This window comes from Marmota marmota, unplaced genomic scaffold (genome assembly GCF_001458135.2).
Source record: "Marmota marmota marmota unplaced genomic scaffold, marMar, whole genome shotgun sequence".
Taxonomy (NCBI): domain Eukaryota; kingdom Metazoa; phylum Chordata; class Mammalia; order Rodentia; family Sciuridae; genus Marmota; species Marmota marmota.
Window position 1 is genome coordinate 7738367 of NW_026000016.1, and position 21745 is coordinate 7760111.

Consider the following 21745-nt stretch of genomic DNA (forward strand, 5'->3'; position numbering starts at 1 on the left):
AAATATCCTGCAGCCTATTTTGTTTGTGATACTAATTGAGTAAACAGAACTTCAGAGGTTGGGATTTGCCTTCAGGAAATCAGTGTGAGAGAAATCAAGATATTTTTTCCTTTTCAAACTGTTTTTCTGGCTTAAGGCTTTGATTCTTTTCCTAAGGAATTGGCAAGTGGGGACAGAATAGAAGAATTCTTGTTTAGAGTGAAAATATTCTCAGATACTATCATTTGGATCTTTAATGTCCCCCAGAGCCTATGTGTTAAAGCCTTGGTCACCAGTCTGTGGTACTACTGGGGAGTTGTGGAACCTTCAAGAGGTGGGACCTAGTAAGAAGAAGTTAGGTCATTGGGAGCATGCCCTTGAAAGATACATTAAGACCCTTCTTCTATTTCTTTTTGCTTCCTGGTCACCATGAAATGAACAAATTCCTCTACCATGTGCTCCCTGACTATGATGTTCTGTGCCACCAGAGACCCAAAGCAACAAAGTCAGTGACTATGAACTGAAACCTCTGAAAACTTGAGCCAAACAAACCTTTCTTCCTTATAAGTTTCTTTTCTTAGATATTGTGTCACAGTAATGGAAAGCAGACTGGTACAGTAGATAATTGATAAATTACTAAAATAGCAGGGAATGAGGTTGCTATTCATTATAAGAGAAAGTTACAGGTAACAACATGAGAGAATCATGTTTGGGTAATTCAAGACATAGTCTCAGCCTGGGGACCCTGCGAGGACAGGGTGAAGACTCTGGACATATAAGAAGAGATGAGGAAACTAGGAGGGAAAAAAGAACAGCAGGCGAGAGCAAAAATCTAACCCTAGGAACTTCACTGTTTTTCAGTTTAGTTGTCAGAATTCTGACCCATTTTGAAGTAGTGGAACACCAGTTAATAATTTGCTGAATATGGAAAGCCTCCTATGAGGGGATATAACCTATTTTGCATGTTAACACCAGTTCAAAAGAAGACTGGTCTATTCCCTCAGGTTTTTCAGGTAAGCGTCTTCTTATGCTCAGCCTAAATATCATTTCATTATTAATTTGTTTTACTGCTTAGTCTTCTATATTGGGATTCAAATATGCTGGTATTTGGCCTCAGAAAGGACCACACTTACTCCCAGGGTTGGCCAAGAAATCATAGTTGAGGCTTGTCTTGTTGGCCTATGTTTATTGCTGGTGTTGTTGCTTTACAATTTCCCTTCGTGAATCTGTCCTTCCAGATCATTCATCACTTCTGCGACTCCGGAACTTGCCACAAGCTGTCAATATTTCTCCAGCCCTTAACAAACATCTCTCATTTGTTTTTTCCCTTGACTCACCTGTCTGTTTTATAAGGAATGAGGGAAGCTTGAATATTAATGCCTGAAAGCACAGAAATGCAGCAAGAATCCAGATGCTGTAAACATAACAAGCCAGTGAGCCAAATTCTCCCAGGGACTAACTTGCTCCCTGAAGCCAGGCCCATGCAGCCTTTGCAGAGAGTGCTCTAGACTCTTCTATTGTTCACTATTAAGTAAATGTTAGTGGGAAGATGGTGACTTTCAATATGGAGTCACAATGGGGGAGAGAGCAGACTAGAGACCAGAATCGTAGAGTTGAGTTATTCCTGCCTTGGCCTCTACCTGGAATGAAACTTTCAAACGTTGGTGTTCTTACCTACTTCACAGGGTAGCTGCAAAGATGCAAGAGGCTATTTGTATAAAAGCTTTAGCATCAGCAATTTAAGTTTGAACTCTAGATATTCCTTGCCTAAATAGCTTTAGTTAAGACCCAAGCCTCTACTTTTTTGTCTGAGGAATGGGGATAATGCCAGCATCATAGGATTTTTGTGATGATTATATAAAATGAAATCATATGTCATGTGGCACATTTGATGTACAAAACAAATGTTAGGTCTTTCCCAGTGTGAGGTACTAAGCATTGATCTTAAGAATTATTGCCATGATTTTTAAATGATGTATAAGTTAACATATTAAAATAGTAGGCCTGAAATGTTGTTTATTATAAATGTTCTGTTTATTGTAACATAAACAAAGCATTTTGGAAACTAAACTACTACTATGTAAAGTCAGGAAGTTCCATTATGATTACATAAAATCTTTCAAGTAATTCAGACCAAATTTTACCACCTTAGTAAAGCACAGGATTTCCAAACTGAAATTGTCTTTTGTGTTTGTGAAAGAAATCATGGACTAGATATTCAAAGCAGATAATCTAAAAGTCAATTCTAAAACGCCAGCATCCCTTTGAAACCCACTCTATAAAGTCACAAGATGAGAAGATCCCTAAAAGTAGGAATATTATTTACTCCTTTTTGTAGCCCCAAATCCTGGCTTATCACATATGTCTAATAAACAGTTTTAGAATTGAATTCACTAACTTAAAAAAAATCCAAATATGTGGGTGACAGGGGAGACTCAGAGAATAAACATGCAATTTGGAATTTTCTCGTGGATGTAGAGATAAGTCCCAGAATAAACCTCTCACCTTCTGAGGAGACTTGGACTGGATGAAGAAAGATCCACAGCACGCCTCTGTTTGGGTCTGAAGTAGCCTTCTTAGTGGAATAAATGGAGCCCAGTCCTTTACCCCACCTTCATCTGACCCCCTATTCTCAGCACTCACTTTTGTCCTTCTGCTGATGTGTTGAAACTACCTCAGCTTCCACACCCAATGCACAAATTCAGCTGCAATCCACTTTCCCCGCTTCCCTCCTGCTTCAGAAACACTCTTCCTCCTCCATAAACCTCCTCCCCAACTCACAGCCCATTCCCAGCCCCAAATGCCTTTTTCAGAGAAGGACCCATGCTTGATTCTTCTCTCTCCTGCATCTACACTGCTCATACGGAACTGATTTTCTTCCATCAGCCCTGAAAATATCAAAGATGCTCCCATTTTAAAAAAGACCAACAATAAGCAAAAACTCTCCTTAACATGGTGACCTTTTTCATCTATCATCCCATTTCTATTCCCTCTTTTGCAGAAAACCTGAGGAATATCATCACATTGTTTCTACTTCCACTCTTCCCACTGACTCCACTTACACTGCTCCTGGAAGACCAATCTCACCAGTTTCCATCGGAGACCTCTTACTATTAAATATGTTGGGTGCTTATTTATCTTAATCATTCTGTAGGGTTTATCAATGTTGACCAGTCTAACTTTTTAAAACATATATTCTCTTTAGTTAAACCATATTTTCTAAATTTTTCTCCTACTTCTTTTGACCTTCTACTTCCTTTGACTTTCTCCTCTACTCCATTTTAATATTATTTGAAGGTCCATCTTCCCCTGTCCATCCCTTTCATATTGACCCTCAGCTTACTCCACCCTACACCCATTTCTCCTCTCTCTCTACCTCTGTAATCCCATCTATTCACTAAGTTGCCCCAAGAAGAAGTGATCATGTCTTCTCTGGAACTGTTGCTTCCTCAGAGCCTTGAACTATTTTTCTTTTGCCTAATGAAGGCCTTGAGGGTGACAACTTGGTACAGGTAAAGAGGATCATGGGTCCAGGAATGCAAAGGAGAGATGCTCAATTCAATCCCATCTGTGTTCCTGCAGCAGCTGGATTTCTGGGAGTTAGCTCCTAAACGAGCCAAACAAATAATTGATAATTAGAGAGCCCAAGTACAGGAAAGGCCTACTCTAGCTTTGAGAAGAATGGAATCACGTTTCTAGAAGGTCTGGGAGGTTTAGGGAAATATCTATAGGGATCTGGGCCACCAGAACGTCACTGCAAAATAGACCAGACTCACCTGTCAGCCTGCAGAGCCCAAGCCTTCTGTGGCAATGAGATTCAAAGGCAGTCTCTCCAAAACCCTCAGAGATTTTGCACAATTCCACCTCATGGGGGTAAAGCTCAAGAGGAAGATACTGGTCTTCCTATTATTATAAAATGTGAGTAATTAAGTCCTAAATTGAAAACACAAAAGAGAGACAATCCTTTTTAGGACTTTTAGCTGCAGTGCACAGTGACCCTGGCTAAGATACCATGATTTTTTTTTTTTTTTGAGTGATATTTTCTCTGTACACAGAAGCTGTTGCGTTGTCGCGCGCGACTTCTTGCCCGCAAGAAAGACGCAACCCAAGAATCTTCTTTCAACAACTTTATTCAGGCCCCTGATAGTTCTTCTTCCTCTACTACTCTCGGATGCCCCTCCCAGCCTTAATAAAGCATCTCAAGCCCCAATGCAAAGCAGCCACGTGGAGCTTTTTCATAGAGTTATGAAAAGTCATGCGCCAACTCTCCCAAACAAGGAGTTGTTTGTCACAGACCACAGCGGAGCCAGCGCCATCATGTAATGGTGACCATAATTTGCATAAACGGCAGAGGCGGCTCACCACAGTTCCCCCTTTCTGTTTTCTTAAAACAATACAGGCGAGAGTAGAGGTCCTATCCCACTGTGCAGAAGTGGCTGCATAGTATGGCTCAGTCTTAAGGAGGGCCCTTCCCCAGATCCGAGACCATATCAGCCGACGCCTTTTTTCGTGGGGCGGGGAGTGGACGCGTCTAACCCGCATGCAATAGGACATGCTCTCCTTGAGGTCCACGTCAAGGATCACTCAAGTGCAGTGCTTTGCCTCGCATCCTGTATCGTGGCGATGGTGGACGAAGGGGGATAACTGAGGCTGAACTGTGGCTGTTTATAACGACAAACAAGTTGACAGCACCCTGAAAGAAAGGCACGGACTTTAAGACGATAGAAAAGCACTAGTGTGGAAACCCATCTGCGTGCAATGGCAGTAAGACCGGCAGAGTGCAAGGGCTTTCCAACACTAAGAGAATAGCAAGGAAGGTCATGTCGATCCCAGTGCAATGTTATAATAACTTGGGGTGCAACGACCATGACAAAGGTTTACTGTTTAAGATGCGCAAGCCAGACTTGAGGCGAGTTGCCATTTTCTAAAGCTGCAAGAGCTTGTATGATCATAGCCTTATCATGAGCACTACGGGCCTTAAGGCGACAGAGAAACCACAAACAGAGGAACATACCGAAGCAACACATTGCACCAAAAATGCCTACCCCCACCCACTCTTTGAAGAAGGAAAAAGCAGAAGATATCCAATCGGTGAATTGACCCAAAGTCACGGGATCGACACGGGTACTGTTCAAGACAGCTATCTGGGTTAGTTGAGACTGGATCATGTCTTCCGCTGCCATGGACCAATTTCCGGCCAAATATTCGCCAATGATGCGGGAGGCATTCCTGGAATCATTAAATCTGACAGAGGTTATGCATAAATGTGCACGTTGGTCAACACAACCCAAAAGCACCAAGTCAGCCAATTCTTCTACCTGAGCTTGGAGTAAATCTATTCTTTGGTTGGCAGCTAAAATCCCTGACAAAATATGTTGATTAATTGTATTTTGGGATTCAAGTATGGTGGAAGTTTGTTGAACAACTTGATTAATGGTGGCAGCAGTTTGTACTTGACTGGCCATGGCCACTCCGGCCGTAACCGCTGCAGCAGCAGACACTGCCACAGCTGTCACTATAGCTGCCGTAATTCCAAAATCCCTGCGGACTCTAAGTAGTTCAACAATGGGGAATTTATCTGGGTCCGCAGTGACTGGGATTGGGACAAAAGTTGGAATTTTCATAACCACTGCCGTGGTCCAGGAGCCATTCCAACACTCAGACAAATAGCAGGTAATATTAGAACAATCCAGCATCCCCGACGAGGTGTCATTAGCCAAAAGGAGCAAGAACGGGGATTGGACGCAGACCATTGCAGGGGGCAATGTGGCATTATATAGCAAAGAGTTGAATGAAACAGATGTAAGTCTATTACCTCGTTCATTCTCCTTAACAGTGCCAGAAACATTAGCCAGCCAGCTTTTGACTCCCAGCAATTGAGCCAATGCAGAAATATCAGCTGAAGCCCCCTTCTCATTGGAAATCAGCCATTGAAACCAGGACCAACCTACTCCTGTAGAGGAGTTGGCACTGTTGTTAAAGTTATAAACATACCTCTTAAGAGAGGGGGAAAAGGAGAAACCTTTAGCAACTTGATGTTTCTCCCAAGAATGATCCTGACAAGGCGTAAATGTTGGGGGGAAACCAAGATTAGGAGTACAGTAAGGGGAGGCCTTGAAATGAGTGGCATTGTAAGTACTATTAGAAGAAGGAGGCACTGGGATTAGTACCTTGGAGATAATAGCCAAGGTAGTTATGTTTAAAGCAGAGCTATTTGCGGGGGTCCCTGAACCTGATTGCTTCCCTGAAACTACTTGGCTCAGTACGGCACTGATAATGTTCCCTGAGACCTGACTGGACCGCAATGGGTCCTCCCAGTTAGTCAAATTTTTGGTCTTAAGGCTGATGCAATTAGCGTTTCCAAGGCTGAAACAAAACACTCCTGTGAGATTAACTTGAGATTGATTAAAAATGCTCTCCATGTCCCCTCTAGGAGAGGCACAGGGAGCAGACATCTCACATGAGGTAGAGAAAAGAGTGGGGAGGACACTAGAATTACTATGAACCGGCATCGGCATTGGCCAAGCCCGTGCCACTGCCCACCACTGCATTGGTGTCGTCTGTGCCATCGGCACCAGCACCAGAACCAGAGCACGTAGCAGAGTGAAGATCCTCATCACGGGATTGCTGTGGTATCTCTTGTTGCTGGTCGGTTGATGTCAAGACTCTTCTTGTCAGGCGTTCAGGGACCCACAACGGTTCCGTGCGATCCTGGGGAAAAACACATACAGATCCTCGTGCCCATGTCAGCACGGGGTCGGGGCCGTTCCATTGGCCCGTAAGAACATCCTTCCACTTAACATAGCCAATTACAGAAGGCTGAGGAGACACATGTCTATCGGCCGCAGAGCGACCATGAATATCCAAATTCAAAAAATTAATGGTAAAGAGAGCCAAGGATAGGCGTTCTTTAGGAGTGTGTTCAGCTCCTATTCCCCCTTTTTGTTTTTGTAAAGTTTCCTTTAAGGTGCGATGAGCACGCTCAACAATGCCTTGTCCTTGAGGATTGTAAGGCAGACCATGAGTAAGTTGCACTCCCATGGTAGAACAAAAGGATGTAAATTGTCTTCCAGTATAAGCAGGTCCATTATCAGTCTTAAGGGATGCAGGAGCACCCCATGCTGCCCATGCTTCTAGGCAATGAGTGATAACATTACGTGCCTTTTCTCCCGATAAAGCAGAAGCATGAATAACTCCAGAGCACGTATCAACAGAAACATGTACATACTTGAGGTTACCAAAGTCAGGTATGTGTGTCACATCCATTTGCCAGACAACCAATGGCTTCAATCCCCGTGGATTCACTCCATAAGTAGGGGGATGAAGAAATGTGACACAATGGGGACATTGTAATACTATCTGACGAGCATCCGCTCTTGAAATGGAAAAACGCCTGCGCAGCGTTAAAGCATTAACATGGAAATTCTGGTGAAATAATTTAGCCCCCTCTAAGGAGGAAGCCAAGCATATCAACTGACCTCTAGTGGCTGAGTCCGCACAGGCATTACCCTGTGATAACGGACCAGGAAGAGAGGTATGAGCCCGGATGTGCATTGGATAAAAAGGAGCAGTGCGGCTACAGATAAGCTGTTGAAGCTGATTAAAGTAAGCAGATACATTATGGACATTACTAATAGCTCCCACGGCCTCCAGGACTTTTAGTGCTTGTACCACATAGATGGAGTCCGAAATAAGATTAAAAGGAAAAGAACACTGTTTAAAAACCTCAATAACAATTTGCAGTTCCACCCATTGTGGATTTCCAGGAGCAAATTGATGCTGAACAGGGGGAGAATCATTAATTACATAAGCTCCCATTCCAGACTTGGAACCATCAGTAAAAATATTAACAGCCCCCGGAATTGGATTGGGTGAAGTTACCTTAGGGAAAATGATGGGATGTTCTTTAACAAAATGGAGTAATGGATGGGAAGGGTAATGATTATCAATATCCCCTTGAAACGAGCAACATAGAATAGCCCAGTTGTCTAGAGTAGCACACAAAACATTAAGTTGAGCTTTAGTATAGGGTATAATAAGAGAAGAAGGTGATTGTCCGAAAAATTGAATGCTTTGTTGAATCCCTTTAAGTGCTAACGCTGCAACAGCATCAGGATAGTATTCTAAGGATTTTCCTGGGGATATATGTGGGTGGATCCATAGTAAAGGCCCATCTTGCCACAGTACTCCAGTAGGCTGCCGCATAGTGGCAAGCACACATAACTGGAAAGGTTTATTACTCTGGAGCCTGTATAAAGTAGCATGTTGTATAGCATCTTCTACTGTTATAAGGGCCGCTCTAGCCTCTTTGGTGAGGCTACGAGGAGAAGCAAGATCTGGATCACCCTTAAGGGTAGCATACAAAGGCTGGAGCACACCATTAGGAATGTGTAAATATCCCCTTATCCAATTAATATCTCCCAGCAGTTTTTGAAAATCATTTAGAGTTTGGAGATCCTGAGTTCTTATGGTGATTTTTTGTGGTTTTAATTTGTCATACCCAATTATCGCTCCCAAATACTCAATAGAATTTCCCGTTTGAACCTTTTCAGGTGCAATATGTAGCCCATATTGAGCTAACAGCTTTACTAATTCTTTATAGGCCTCATTAACTGTCTGCTCTAACTTAGCTGCCAATAACACATCATCCATATAATGAATGATCTTGATGGAGGAATACTTATGTCTGAGAGGTGCGAGTGCCTTCCCCACATACATCTGGCACATCGTGGGACTATTAGCCATTCCCTGCGGCAACACTACCCACTCAAACCTTAGATCTGGTTCCTCGTGGTTACACGAGGGAAGGGTGAAGGCAAAACGCTGTGAGTCTTTAGGATGCAAAGGAATAGAAAAGAAACAGTCTTTAATGTCAATAGCAATAATATGCCAGCCCTGAGGAACAGAGGATAGCAAAGGCAGCCCTCTTTGAATGGGCCCCATAAGTTGCATTTGAGCATTAACTGCTCGTAAATCATGCAGTAGGCGCCACTTTCCTGATTTTTTCTTAATAACAAATATGGGAGTATTCCATGGAGAAGTAGAAGGTTGGATGTGACCCAAGTCAAGTTGTTCTTTGACTAGATCATGGGCTGCTGCCAATTTAACCGAGGGAAGAGGCCACTGAGGCACCCAAACAGGCTCCTCGGTGAGCCATGTTATGGGTATTTGAGCCACAGTGGCCCCTAGGAAAAACCCAGACCAAATCTGTTAAGCTTTTGATGACCTTGCACAGGATGTCTACGCCCCTGTAGGTGTTTACCTAGTCCTAGACCTGGCCTATACCCCATATTTTGCATAATCTGTTGAGACACTGGGGAATAGTCATTACTAAGAGTGAACCCCATGTCTGTCATCAGATCACGGCCCCATAAAGAGATAGGTAAATCAAGTACATAAGGCTGAAAGGTGCCATTGTGTCCTTCTGGGTCCTTCCAAGATAGATGTCTACAGCTGATTTGAGGGGCTTGGGCATATCCAAGTCCTCTCAGGGATTGATCAGAAGTCTGCATTGGCCATCCCTTAGACCAGTCCTTAAGGGCTATGATACTACGGTCTGCTCCTGTATCCAGCAATCCCACAATAGATTTACCTTCTATGCTTAATTCCAAAGTGGGGCGATTGCTCATATCTAGTGACAAATAGGCACAATCCCCTCCAGTGGTACCAGCAGGGAAGTGATTATGTAAGCTAGGCAAAATTAGTAATTGAGCAATCCGATCCCCTGGGGAGATAGACACAATGCCCTTTGGAGCCTCCACCATAACCTTTACTGCCCCTACAGTATCAGGGCTAATGACTCCGGGAAAGACATGAAGACCTTGTAAGATAGAGGATGCACGTCCAATTAGCAAACCTACAGTGCCAGGTGGTAAAGGCCCTTTGAACTCAGTTTCCACCAATTGGACTCCCATCTTAGGTGTTAATACAAGTCTGGAGGTGGAACAGAGGTCCAATCCCGCGGCACCTGTAGTGGCTCTCCGTGTCTCATGGGATGGCGCAGAGATGGCCATGTCTCGGGTTCGGGTGTGACATTCTCCACTGCCCCATATATTTGTGGGCCCTGGGGTCGGGGGCCCCTTCGGCCGTTTTTTGGCCCAGCTGAAATAGGCTGTCCATGGATGTCCTTCACTGATCTACACTCTCTTGCCCAATGCTTCCCCTTTTTACATTTAGGACACAGCCCCGGTTGACGAAGGCCATTGGAAGGGCCACCGTGAGGGGGTCCAGTAAAATTGTCTTTTTTGGGACATTCACGTCTGAAATGACCAGGTTGACCACAATGGAAGCATACTCCGGCACCAGGACTGCCCCCTTTTGCAATCCGAAGGACAGCAGCTGCAAGACCTGCGTTAGTTAAAGGTCCTCCAATCTCTCTACACACTTTCATCCATGCTTCTATGCCCTTATTTTTATAAGGAGTGATTGCCGCTTTACATTCCTTGGTGCATTGCTCAAAAACCAATTGCTTGATAAGGGGCATGGCTTTATCAGGATCCCCAAAAATCTTTCCAGCAGCATCCACCATTCTTGCTACAAAATCTGAAAAGGGTTCTGCAGGGCCTTGTAGAATCTTAGTCAAATTACCAGACACCTCTCCTCTATTTGGGAGTGATTTCCATGCACGGATACAAATGTTGTTAATCTGTTCATATACCTCAGGGGGGTATCCTGTTTGTTGATTAGCAAACCTGCCTTGTCCCAAAAGCATATCCTTATCCCAGGCAGGGCGTCCCGCTGCATGGTTTTGGGCGGCCTGCTCTATTGCGCCCTCTAGCATAAATGCTCTCCAGTCCAAATATTTACCCGGGGAAACACAAGCCCGAACAAGGCTAGCCCAATCAGAGGGAGTCATGCAGTATCTAGACAAACTCTCCACCTGAGTTAGTGTGAAGGCGGCATCCACCCCATAAGTGCGCACAGACTCCGCCAGGGTCTTCACAATTTTAAAATCTAAGGGTTCATGGACTCTTCCCCTATTGTCATCCTGAAAAACTGGATAAGCAAGACCCATCTCAGCGTTAACAGCCCTCCATGTTTGGGCATGGAAAGCTCTCCCCGAAATACCTCCACCATACGGCGGTGGATCCGGGGGATCGCTTTTCTTGAGCCCCTGTTTATTTCTGTTCCCTTCTCCTATAGCTAAACTCTCTAGCTGACGAGACAGCCTCCCGAGCTCTTCCTCCTCATCCTCCTCTTCCTCTGACCCACTTTCACATGGGGGTGTGCGCAGCATACTGAGATCTGGATACAAGCGTCTCCTCCCCTGTTTCACGCTCCGCACACTCCCATCCTTCTGAGATATCTCACTTCCTGCCGTCTCCGATTTCTCCTCATGTAATTGCTCTAGAACTTCTTGTCCTTTTGTAAGTGCCTCCTGACATCTGCCATCTGTAAGGCAACTACGGACCATTTTCCAAAGGGGTATCACCCCACCCTCTAATATGCCCTGCTCAGAAGCAAAGTCAAGATCTTTGCCTAATTTATCCCAACTAGGTACAGTAAGGCTGCCCGAAAATGCAAACCACGGTGCAGCGATATCTACTTTCTGTAAAAATCTCTGTAAAGTACTATGTTTCACCTCCAGACCTTTAGAACGTAACAGGCCATCTAGGGCCAGAAGAAGCGGACTGGAAGGTACGGCACCCATAACAGAACAACAAAAGAAGCACAAAAACACAAAAACAAAATGACACAACAAGAGAAAGTAAAAGCGAAAGTACACAATGCAGCTGCTGCCCCGCTTTAGTCGCGGATCCCACTTACTTGGGACGATTTCCCGCTTTGATTGCGGGTCCCACTTACCTGGGACTACGGTGCACCCCCCTGACTGTTGAAAGTTCTGACTCCCGGGCTTTTCGGCACCACTTGTTGCGTTGTCGCGCGCGACTTCTTGCCCGCAAGAAAGACGCAACCCAAGAATCTTCTTTCAACAACTTTATTCAGGCCCCTGATAGTTCTTCTTCCTCTACTACTCTCGGATGCCCCTCCCAGCCTTAATAAAGCATCTCAAGCCCCAATGCAAAGCAGCCACGTGGAGCTTTTTCATAGAGTTATGAAAAGTCATGCGCCAACTCTCCCAAACAAGGAGTTGTTTGTCACAGACCACAGCGGAGCCAGCGCCATCATGTAATGGTGACCATAATTTGCATAAACGGCAGAGGCTGCTCACCACAAGAAGCCTTAGCAAGAGAGGAAGCAAACAAAATATGTGTTCTCACTGAAAGTCCTGAAAATGAGAAGCAAATTTGGATTTTGCTTGTGTTTATTATTGAGGTATTCTGGCAAATCTGTGTTCCCCTGAGAGCCCTGAAGGCAGCCAACATTCTGACATGCTCAGTAAATAATGAGCAAGCCCCTTACAGAATGTCTTGTATGATGGCTCCAGACATGATACTTGCTATGACTTGATGAAAACAACTTGCCAAGAGAGCAGAAGCCTTCAGTCCTGCTTCTGCGGAGCATCTCACATCAATTCCACTCCTAAGGCCTGCTGAGGCTGCAGCTGACAGTGAAAGCTGATATCATTCCTTCAGGAAACTGGAGCTTGGATGCATCCAAGAGTTTGCATTCATACAGTCACGTATCTCTCAGGTGCAGCAGTCCCTCTTTTTCTCCTGGAATATATACCTTCTGGCCAAAAAGCCTTCCTATTTCATCCAAAAGGCAAGCCCCAAGATCAGTCACCATTCTCAGCAAAATTGGCATCTCTTGCCTTTCCCTTTTACATCTTTCATCGTTTTCTCAAAATGCCTTTCTCAAATGAATAGTGCTGATGTCTGGCTGTGGAGGGACCTCACCAACCAAGCCCTCCCTCGTCCAGCCCACTCTGACACTTACAAACACAGGAGCCTACAGTAAGTGCCATTCACTGAGGTCAATTTTCTCAGGGAATTTTTAGCTTGTTGGGTTCTATGTGTCTCTATTTTTAAAACATCTTTAATAGACATATTTGTTCTTAAACTTTGATATATGAGTGACTTGAAAACGAGGACTAAACAGATAGGGAAATAAAGGTCCATTTGGAAGCCAGAATGACTCTGGGACTCCTCGGGGTGGACTGTGGCACTACAAAGATGGCTGCGTATTTCTCCCACTGGTGAAACTACCCATTAGCTCTTAGTCAAAGTAATAATGTCTCATCATAATTTGTTGAATTTCAAGTTTAGATGCCACAGTCTGGCTGGGCACAAATCACGAGCCACTGAAGCAGGAACAAACTTTATTTCTGAACTCCACCAGTACACTCCACACATGCTCCCCAGGAACCCTCCCAAACGCCACGCGGCTCCTCCAAGAACCAACAACCAGAAATCCCCCTTCCGGAAATCCCTCCTCCTGCACTTCCCCAACCAATGGGAACTCTCCGGGAATCCCCACGAGAACTCCAAAGTAGCACAAGAACTCCAAAGTAACAGGCCGAGGAGGACAGTAATGGCTTGCCTCTCAACCAATACTGTTGGCAAAATGCCAGGGGCCATTCCGACTGGGCTGTGGCTCTCAGCATTTAGAGATTAACTAAATTAACCCAATTAACTACCTCTGGGTTCATTTACAAGCAGTTCCAACTCAATATACCACCATTTGAACTCATTTTTTCAGTGCCATGCACCCCCCCCCACACACACACACACATACTAAAACAAAAGTCCCTCAGGTCCTTCTCCCTGACTCTAGACCACATTTGAGGAAAGATGAGAGAGAGAAAGAGAATACTTCAAGTGAGAGAAATAGCTCTGAGTAATTTGGTACTTTGAAACACCAAATATCTGTCATAGATAATATTTTTTTCTAAAGGAGGCTGAACTATCTTTAAATGAGATGCTTGCTTTTTTTCATACTCACAAGCATGGGGGTTCCAGAGCAGAAGCAGTCAACTATAAGAAATGTAAATTTTTTTCTCTTCTATTACATATTTATGATTCACCTTATTTCAGGAAGAATTTAAAGAAATTCCAAAGTACAAAACAGGGTAAGGTAAACTAAAAGAGGAAAGAATAAAAGAAAGTTAAATGGAGCTAAGAATTCTGACAATGAACATTCTGTAATGAATTCTTCACTTACAACTGTTGGGTAATAAGGGTAATAAGGGAGATTCTATGCTTTTCAGTAAGTAGTTAATGATAAAAGCATGATTCTCAGTGCCCATGACATTAAAAACAAACCATTGCTGAGGAGGAGTACGACTTTGTCCCCAGGAAATAGGTGTGTTCCTTCTAAGTAGGACAACGTTCTCACCGCAGATTCATAACAAGTTATACAGGGTTGTGTCTTATAATAGCCCGCTTCTTTTAGGACTCTCCATTATGCCAAAATACCCTTCAGAAGAAACAATTCTTTAGGGGGCCATTGCAGTGTAATGAAAATCTTCAGGTTCCAACTACTGCTGTTCTACTCAGGGTGTGAATTCTAGAATGTCTGAGGAAAATAATAGGCTTGTCAAACTGTAGCCAACTGAGTTTATCAATATTGATCAATACTCCAAATAAATATTGGATAATAAGTCCCTATATTTACATATATGTGCATACATATGTGATTATACATATATAAGGAAATTAATACAGCCTCTATGGAAAACAGTGTGGAGGTTCCTCTAAAAACAGGTCTACCATATGATCCAGCCATCCCACTCCTGAGCATATATCTGAAAGAAACGAAGTAAGCATACAAAAGAGACAGCTGCATACCACGTTTATTAAGACACTATTCATGAGAGCTAAGATACAGAATCAAGAGATAAATGGATAAAGAAACAGAGAGAATTAATCAGTCATAAAGAAGAATGGAATTCTATAATTTGCAGGAATATGATGGAAGTGAAGGACATTATGTTATGCAAAATAAGCCAAATACTAAAAAGGCATTTGTGGAGACTTTTTAAAAAATTGACCTGAAGTTACAGTAGAAGAGAGACTATTAGAGACTGGGAAGGGGTCAAGGAGAAGTGGAGGAGAGGAGAGGGAGGGAGAACATAGAGGAAGGGTGAATGGACTTGACCAAGGCACTATGTATGCATGTATGGAAATATCACAGTGAATCTCATTAATCTGTACAATTAAAAATGGGTTAATAATTATAATTTTTAAAACATTCCTGGCAAATGGCAAGAGTGTTGTTGTTCAGTCATCTTCCATTACAGATGAGCTAGGAATTTCACTGACTGCTTTTTGTATATGCACAAAAAATGGAAGACCATGGTATCAATGTACTAGTAAAATATCATGACCACAGGGAATTTTTTAGATAGGTGAAACCAGATGACCCCTTTAGGCAAACCAATCACACCAACAGAATGTTTCATTCTGAGCAGGAGTCCTCCCTCAGGTAACCTCCAACACAACTGGGAAATATGATACAAGAAACAACTTGAAGATACTTTTTTCAAAGCAGTTATTAATGAATCAGATTTTTAAAAATAAGTAACAACTATCAAATATAACAGCTTAAATTTTTTAGTTTTTCCAATAATGTCTAGCTAGTAGTTCAGTGGCTAATCCCAGCTATTCCATTTCTCTTCCTCCTGGGCAAATGGAAGGACTGTGCTTCTCTGTCCCAGTGGAATTTGAGTGTAGTGATGTGACTTTCTTTGACTGAAGAAATGCGGAGATTAAAAAGTCACTCCCGATTAGAAGACTAGAGAGGTAGTATATGATCCTCCCAGATCCCTTTTCCTCCCTTGGGAGTCACCAAAACACAGAGCTGGAGATTTCCTTAGGCCACATCTCTGCGGGGTCCATGTAGAGCACACCCACAATGTCTACCTGATTCTGCCCCTCTCTCGCTCATCACTACCAGGCTCATGGCCACACAGCACACCAGTTCCTACTTGACAGACTTTTCACTAAACCTGGATGCCTTCTCCTCTTCCCTCTCTTCTATTGCCTCAGAGATAACACCTTTTGATTAGGCACAATTCGTGTCACCTCTTCCAGAAGGCTTTCCTGAATGGTCAGTTCATCCTTGAACTTCACTAGGAACACATTTTTGTGCTTCCACGACATCTTTCACATTGTTCCAATGTTGCATATGAAGTTGAAATGCCCTTCTCTCTTTTATTTGGTTTTGAGCTCCCCAAAGTAGATACTAACCTATTCAGAATCCATGTATTCTCATTTCCCAATTCACACCTAGCAAATAATATGTGCTTAATAAATATCTGTTGGTTGGATGAATGAATGGCTTAATGAATAGTGAAGAAAAATGACTGAGTCAAAGAAGAGAGGTCTTGTCCCCAAAGGCCATACTAAAACTTCAGAAGACCTTATTTCTACTAGTTTCCAGATAGTATAATGATGACCACTCCATAAATATTTATGGAATGAATATTGAATTAAGGCCTTTATTTTTCTTCTTATGTCCAGGTTTACTATCTTTCCAGAGAAGGAACTTCTCTGTGGGAAACTCATTATTTAAGCTCTCTAAGTTTTATATTAATACAAGTAATTTCTGAAGACAGCCCTGGAGCTTGTTCAATGGAATGACATTGGGCAAACCAATTAACCTCTCTCTTTTTTATCTGTTAAATAAGAAAACAGAGCCATGTACCTCTGTGTCTTTAAGTGCCTCCCTATACTGGAAAACAAAGACAGACAAAACTTTAAATTATTAGCACAAAATAGTTGGTCAAGTAGCTTTTTGATACAAAACAATTTAACATCTTTTGAACAAAACAATTTAAGATCTTTCTAAGGGTAATATGAACTTTACTTTTTCTGATAGATCTTTTTGTGAGAGAGAGTGGGTATGGGGCATGTTGCGCATTTTATATTCTTCTTAGGATAAATATAGTAGCTGTGCAAACAGGCTGTCATTACTTCTATTGTCATTGAAGTTGGCTTGCTGGTCCCACTGCAGTCACCCTTGGGAGAGTAAGTAAAGGACAACAAATGTTGGATTTTCTCTCAAGATGAAATTCTGCATTCCAAATTAGCTTAGTAGATAAATCAGTCACAAGGAGTAGCACAGGGTCGCTGGTATTCAAGACCATGAATCACAATCAGGAAACAAATGGTAAGGTAGGCCACCCATGGGAGAACAAGCTCATTGTCACACTGGGGTGCTCTCCATGTGAGCAAGATTGAAACCTCCATCCTTCTCTAGCTGAATGGATGTGAAGTATAATAATAATAATGCCACCTGGCATGGAAGAAGAACATGATGCTCATTCACCATGACAAGGGACTCAGCTAGCAGTTCAGTGTTTCTGAATCATTATTTTATAGATGAATTAACAGAGACCCTAAGCATTCCCAGAATCTGACACAGCAGGACTGAAGTCTGATTCATGGGCTGGTATCCTATCCATACTGCTTTTGGGAGGATAATCCAACCTTATAGGCTAAAAAGCCAGGAGCAACAGGCTGAGTCCTCTTTCACCCCTTCCGACAGTGATTGGGTTAACATGAAGAAGTCAATTGCCAGATGCCTTCAAGAAAAGAAAGAACATGCAGCTTCAAGAACACACACTTTCAGAGTACAGATGCTACTTGACTTCTAATGGGGTTGTAACCTAAGAAAGCCATCGTAAATTGAAAATGCTATGAGTCAAAAATGCATTAAATACACCTAACTCATCAAACATGAGCATGTAGCCACACAGTTAAGCCGTAGAGTACTGGTTTCCACCCCCCCTCCTGTGATCAAATGGCTCCCTGGGAGCTACAAGTCACTGCTGCTATTTCATGTCACATATCACTAGTCTGGCAAAAATCAAAATTTGAAGTACAGTTTCTACTGAATGCATTTCATCTTTGTACCATGATAAAGTCTAAAATCATAAATCCAATCATCATAAGTCCAGAACCATCTATATCTTACTTTATATCTCAGCTTACAGTATCCTAGGACAGGAAACTGAGATTTTAAACACGGCTAATTAAATAGAAGAACAAGAACAACTAAATGAGTAAGGAGGGTTTCATTTTTATTCACATATTCATTTGTTGCTTTAACTCCTCACAGCAATGTCTGCAGCCAGAGGTAGACTCTGCCTAGGGTGCTCCAGCACCAAGAAAATAGATTTCATAGAGTTGGTCCATGAAAATAGAAGTAAAGTGAATAATAGATAACTTGGCTTTCGTGAAAGACCAGGAGTAAATGAAGATGGATAGTTCTGCCTATTTCCTTTGAAATGACACCTTTCTCAGCTTCATAAACCATTCTGTAGCACTTATTTAAAAGCCACTCTGAATCTAGTCCACAGATGGGCTAGGGTAGGCCTCAGTGTTAAAGTGCTTGCCTGGCACACACCAGGCCCTGGGCTCAAAACTCAGCACCCTATAAAAAGAGAGAGATAGGAATCTACCCCAATTACATCTAATCTCATTGGCAATCTCCAACAAACAACCTCACCTCACCTATGTAATAGCAAATAGAAAATGTCGAAGATGCAAATTCAGAAGCATACACACACACACACACACACACACACACACACACGTGTGTGTGTGTGTATCCCTAACTGATACATAGTGAACAATGGTCCATTACACAGAATTCCCACTTAGATTTTTTACAAAAAGTCTTGGGTAGATAGGCAGTGATGGGAAAGTAATTTGAAAGAATGTATTTCTCTATTCAGATTTTCTCAGACATATCAGAATTTCTCTGCTTTTGCAAGGGAAAGTTTTTTTATGCTCTTCAATTCATCTCATCATTAGGTAGATCCTCTCTCTTCTTTCTTACTTCTAAGTGGCCCCAATCCTCACTTTCTCCCCGATCAGCTTTTAAGGAAAAGATTACTAACTTAATGGAGTCACATTTGAAATGCATTTGTAATGTATGAAGGAAGCATTCAGAAATATAAATTCTCTAAATAAAAGTGTCAAGCTCCTAGTAAAATAAGATGGATTTATTTTTCTTTTGTATATCTGTAGCATAATTCGTTTCTACCATTAAAAGTCTGGTGTAGAATACTAAGATTCACAGTTTGTTTTTTTCCTCTAGCAAAAAACATTAGATAATTCCTCCACTTAAAATGATTTAACTTCCCTGCAGATGGCCTAAGCAGGCTTGGGGTATGTTCAGAGGCTCTCAGCAAATTAGCTATAGTCATGTCCTGGGATGAGTAGACCCTTTGAATGTCTAAAGCAGATTATTTAAGAGAAAGAAGGGAAGTAGACCAGCACTAGAATAATAATTTTTAAAACCTTCTCTAAGTATCTGTAATGCTGCAAAATCTTGATTTAAAGAATGGCTTATTATTTCACAGATGCAGATGCACCAAAATTCACATCGTGTCTCTAAAAGCAACCACATGCAGTAAAAGCCAAGTGAATGCACTTTGACCATGAGGTGTATGTTAATGCTGTCTCTCACACTCTGTTCAAAAGCTGTTCCACTATTTATTCAAATTAGGTAATGGGGCCTAGTGCCCTGAACCACCATTCCCATGCAAGAAGGAAGAAGTAGTCAGAGGGTGATCATATTATATAGTAAAAAACTATTGTAAAGAACCAAGCATCTCTATAGACTAAGTTTAGCACTGTAATCAAATAAAACTTAGAGTAGAACTAGAGGATACATACTTCCTTATTATATATTATAGTGATTAAGAATAAAAGTACTAAGTTTAGGCAAATAAATTTAATAGGTATCACATTTCTACTGTTTTATCAGGAAGAATTGGATTTGTCTGCAAGTGAGAGAGAATCCAAAAATAACAGAAGTATAAAAATGTTAGACACTTATTTCTCTTACACCTAAAGCATTCTGGCTGAAGAGTTAAATCCTCTTTCAGGAATAAGGGTGAGAGAATGGTTTCCAAGTTTCTGGAATCAGTCTATATCCTCTGGGAGGAGAATTTGAACACAGGTAAAAACTCACTGAGTAGGGCAACCAACAGTCCTGATTTGCCCAGGAGTGTCCCATTTTCACACTGAAAATCATTTTGGCACTGAAAGTCTATATCTAAAAAAAAAAAACCTCAGACCAAGACTGATTTTACCCAGTCACCAAAAGTCTTTCCACAGTCAAGCAAACAAGTCTAGTACAGTATCTTCATCAAAACTCCACAAGTCCTTGAGGAATGACTCATCCCTGAGCTGTCCATGTCTTATTATCAGAGTCCGAGGCCAGAGGCCCAACTCTGAAGATCAAAAAATCAGTTGTGGCCACTCCCAAAAAAAATCAAATGGAAAAATAGTGAGAAACAGGAGAAGAACTTAAATCAATATGGCCCCCCTGGGAAGACCGGTGGGCTCAAGCATCTCAGCCTTATCTTTCCGGGTATTGACATGAGCTTTAGGTATAACAGGGGGAAAATTGGGTCTGGGGATGAGTGGCATGCATAAACAGTCTTAGTCAAGTTATGATCTGGTTGACCATTATCTCAGTTTTGGTTCTAATGGGTGGCTACTAAGAAGTCCTTTTCACTTGAGGGAAGAATCTCTATCTGCTTTGCTGGATGTTTGTCTATCAGACCTGTGTACTGGAAGGGGAGGCAAGCTAGCCCCCATTAGAAAATCGTTCCTTCTTGTGGGTACAGTCTCATTGAGGGATTATCTGCCTGTAAGACTCCACTGTACCTGGAAGGTATAGGGCAATGGCTACAGACATCTGGAGGACATGGTAAAAGCTGGCAGTTGAATGTCCCTGAAAATCTTTTTAAAATAACTTCAAGGGGGATGAGTTAGGTTAGGTAAACGTAGGTCTAATAAACCTTGTATTAACATGTCTAAGTGCAGAACTGATCAGGAAACTAATCAAAAGTCTAAGATAACAAAAGAGACAGATACAAAATGAAGGTTCAGATGTCAAGCTTTTAATCATGCTTTACCCGTTGGGCAACTATAGGACCAAGTGAAGCAAGAGTGCTTTTAGCAAAAGCAATTTCTAATTCCCTGTCATAGTCTAATTTCCTGGTGATAGTTCTTGTCAACCCAACTAGGTTCTGTGTGTAAATCTTTCCTCCTCCATCAGCTTCTCCTCTTCTACACACTTATTTAACACCCACTGAGGGTCAGGCAATGTCCAGGTCCACCTCACTCTGCAACTTGTTCTTAATGGGATTTGGTTCACCTGGGATAGGAGATGCTATTTCTTAAGCATAATTTTCTTTTACTGTTTCTTTCATGGGAATTTAGATCATCATTAACTAAAAAAGAAGGAGGAAAGGCCATGAGGACCCTGTCTGAACAACAGAAGCCCAAAACCAAAGTCCTTAGGCATCATAATATTTGAAAAATATAGTGGATGAATACGAAATGATGTAAAAGATTTTCCACAATATATTGATAAGTGGGAAAAATAAGTTTCTAGAACAATGTGAACAGTATGATCCTACTCTAGAAAAAATGTATGTATAACATTTATTTCATATATTGAGAGAGAAAAGAGACTGGAAGAACATACAACAAAATGTTAACCATTATCCCCATGCACTAGGACTGAGGGAGATGCGGCTGTGGTGGAGAAGAGGGTTCTGTTCAAAGCTACTATGAAGGCAGAATGCAAAGACTCAGCAGCAGATTTGATGTACAGAAGAAGGAGGAAGGATCAACCAAAGATGACGGGTCACCTGATGGGTAGAGGACAGCTGTGCAGGTAAGAAAAACAAGGAAGAGGCACAGGGGAGGGGTGGATTCACTTTTGAGACTGTGGTGCCTTTTGAACAAACATTCCCAACAGATAATTGGAATCAGAACTGGAGCCCAGAGGAGAAAAATTTCTGGAAATGCAGACTAGGAAAAATCAACCACCTAGGAATAAGAATTAAAGCCTTGGGAAAAACAAAACCAGAGTATTAAAAAAAAAAAAAAAAAAA

The 21745-nt window shown here is 42.1% G+C and overlaps 1 long non-coding RNA gene across 1 annotated transcript in view; it reads left to right on the forward strand.

Moving 5' to 3' along the window:
* LOC125618438 overlaps nucleotides 1-21745 on the forward strand; it is a 62471-nt gene that overhangs the window by 35876 nt on the left and 4850 nt on the right. The window contains exon 2 of the long non-coding RNA XR_007349701.1: nucleotides 21367-21525. This is a non-coding gene — a long non-coding RNA (uncharacterized LOC125618438). The remainder of the gene's footprint in view (nucleotides 1-21366; nucleotides 21526-21745) is intronic.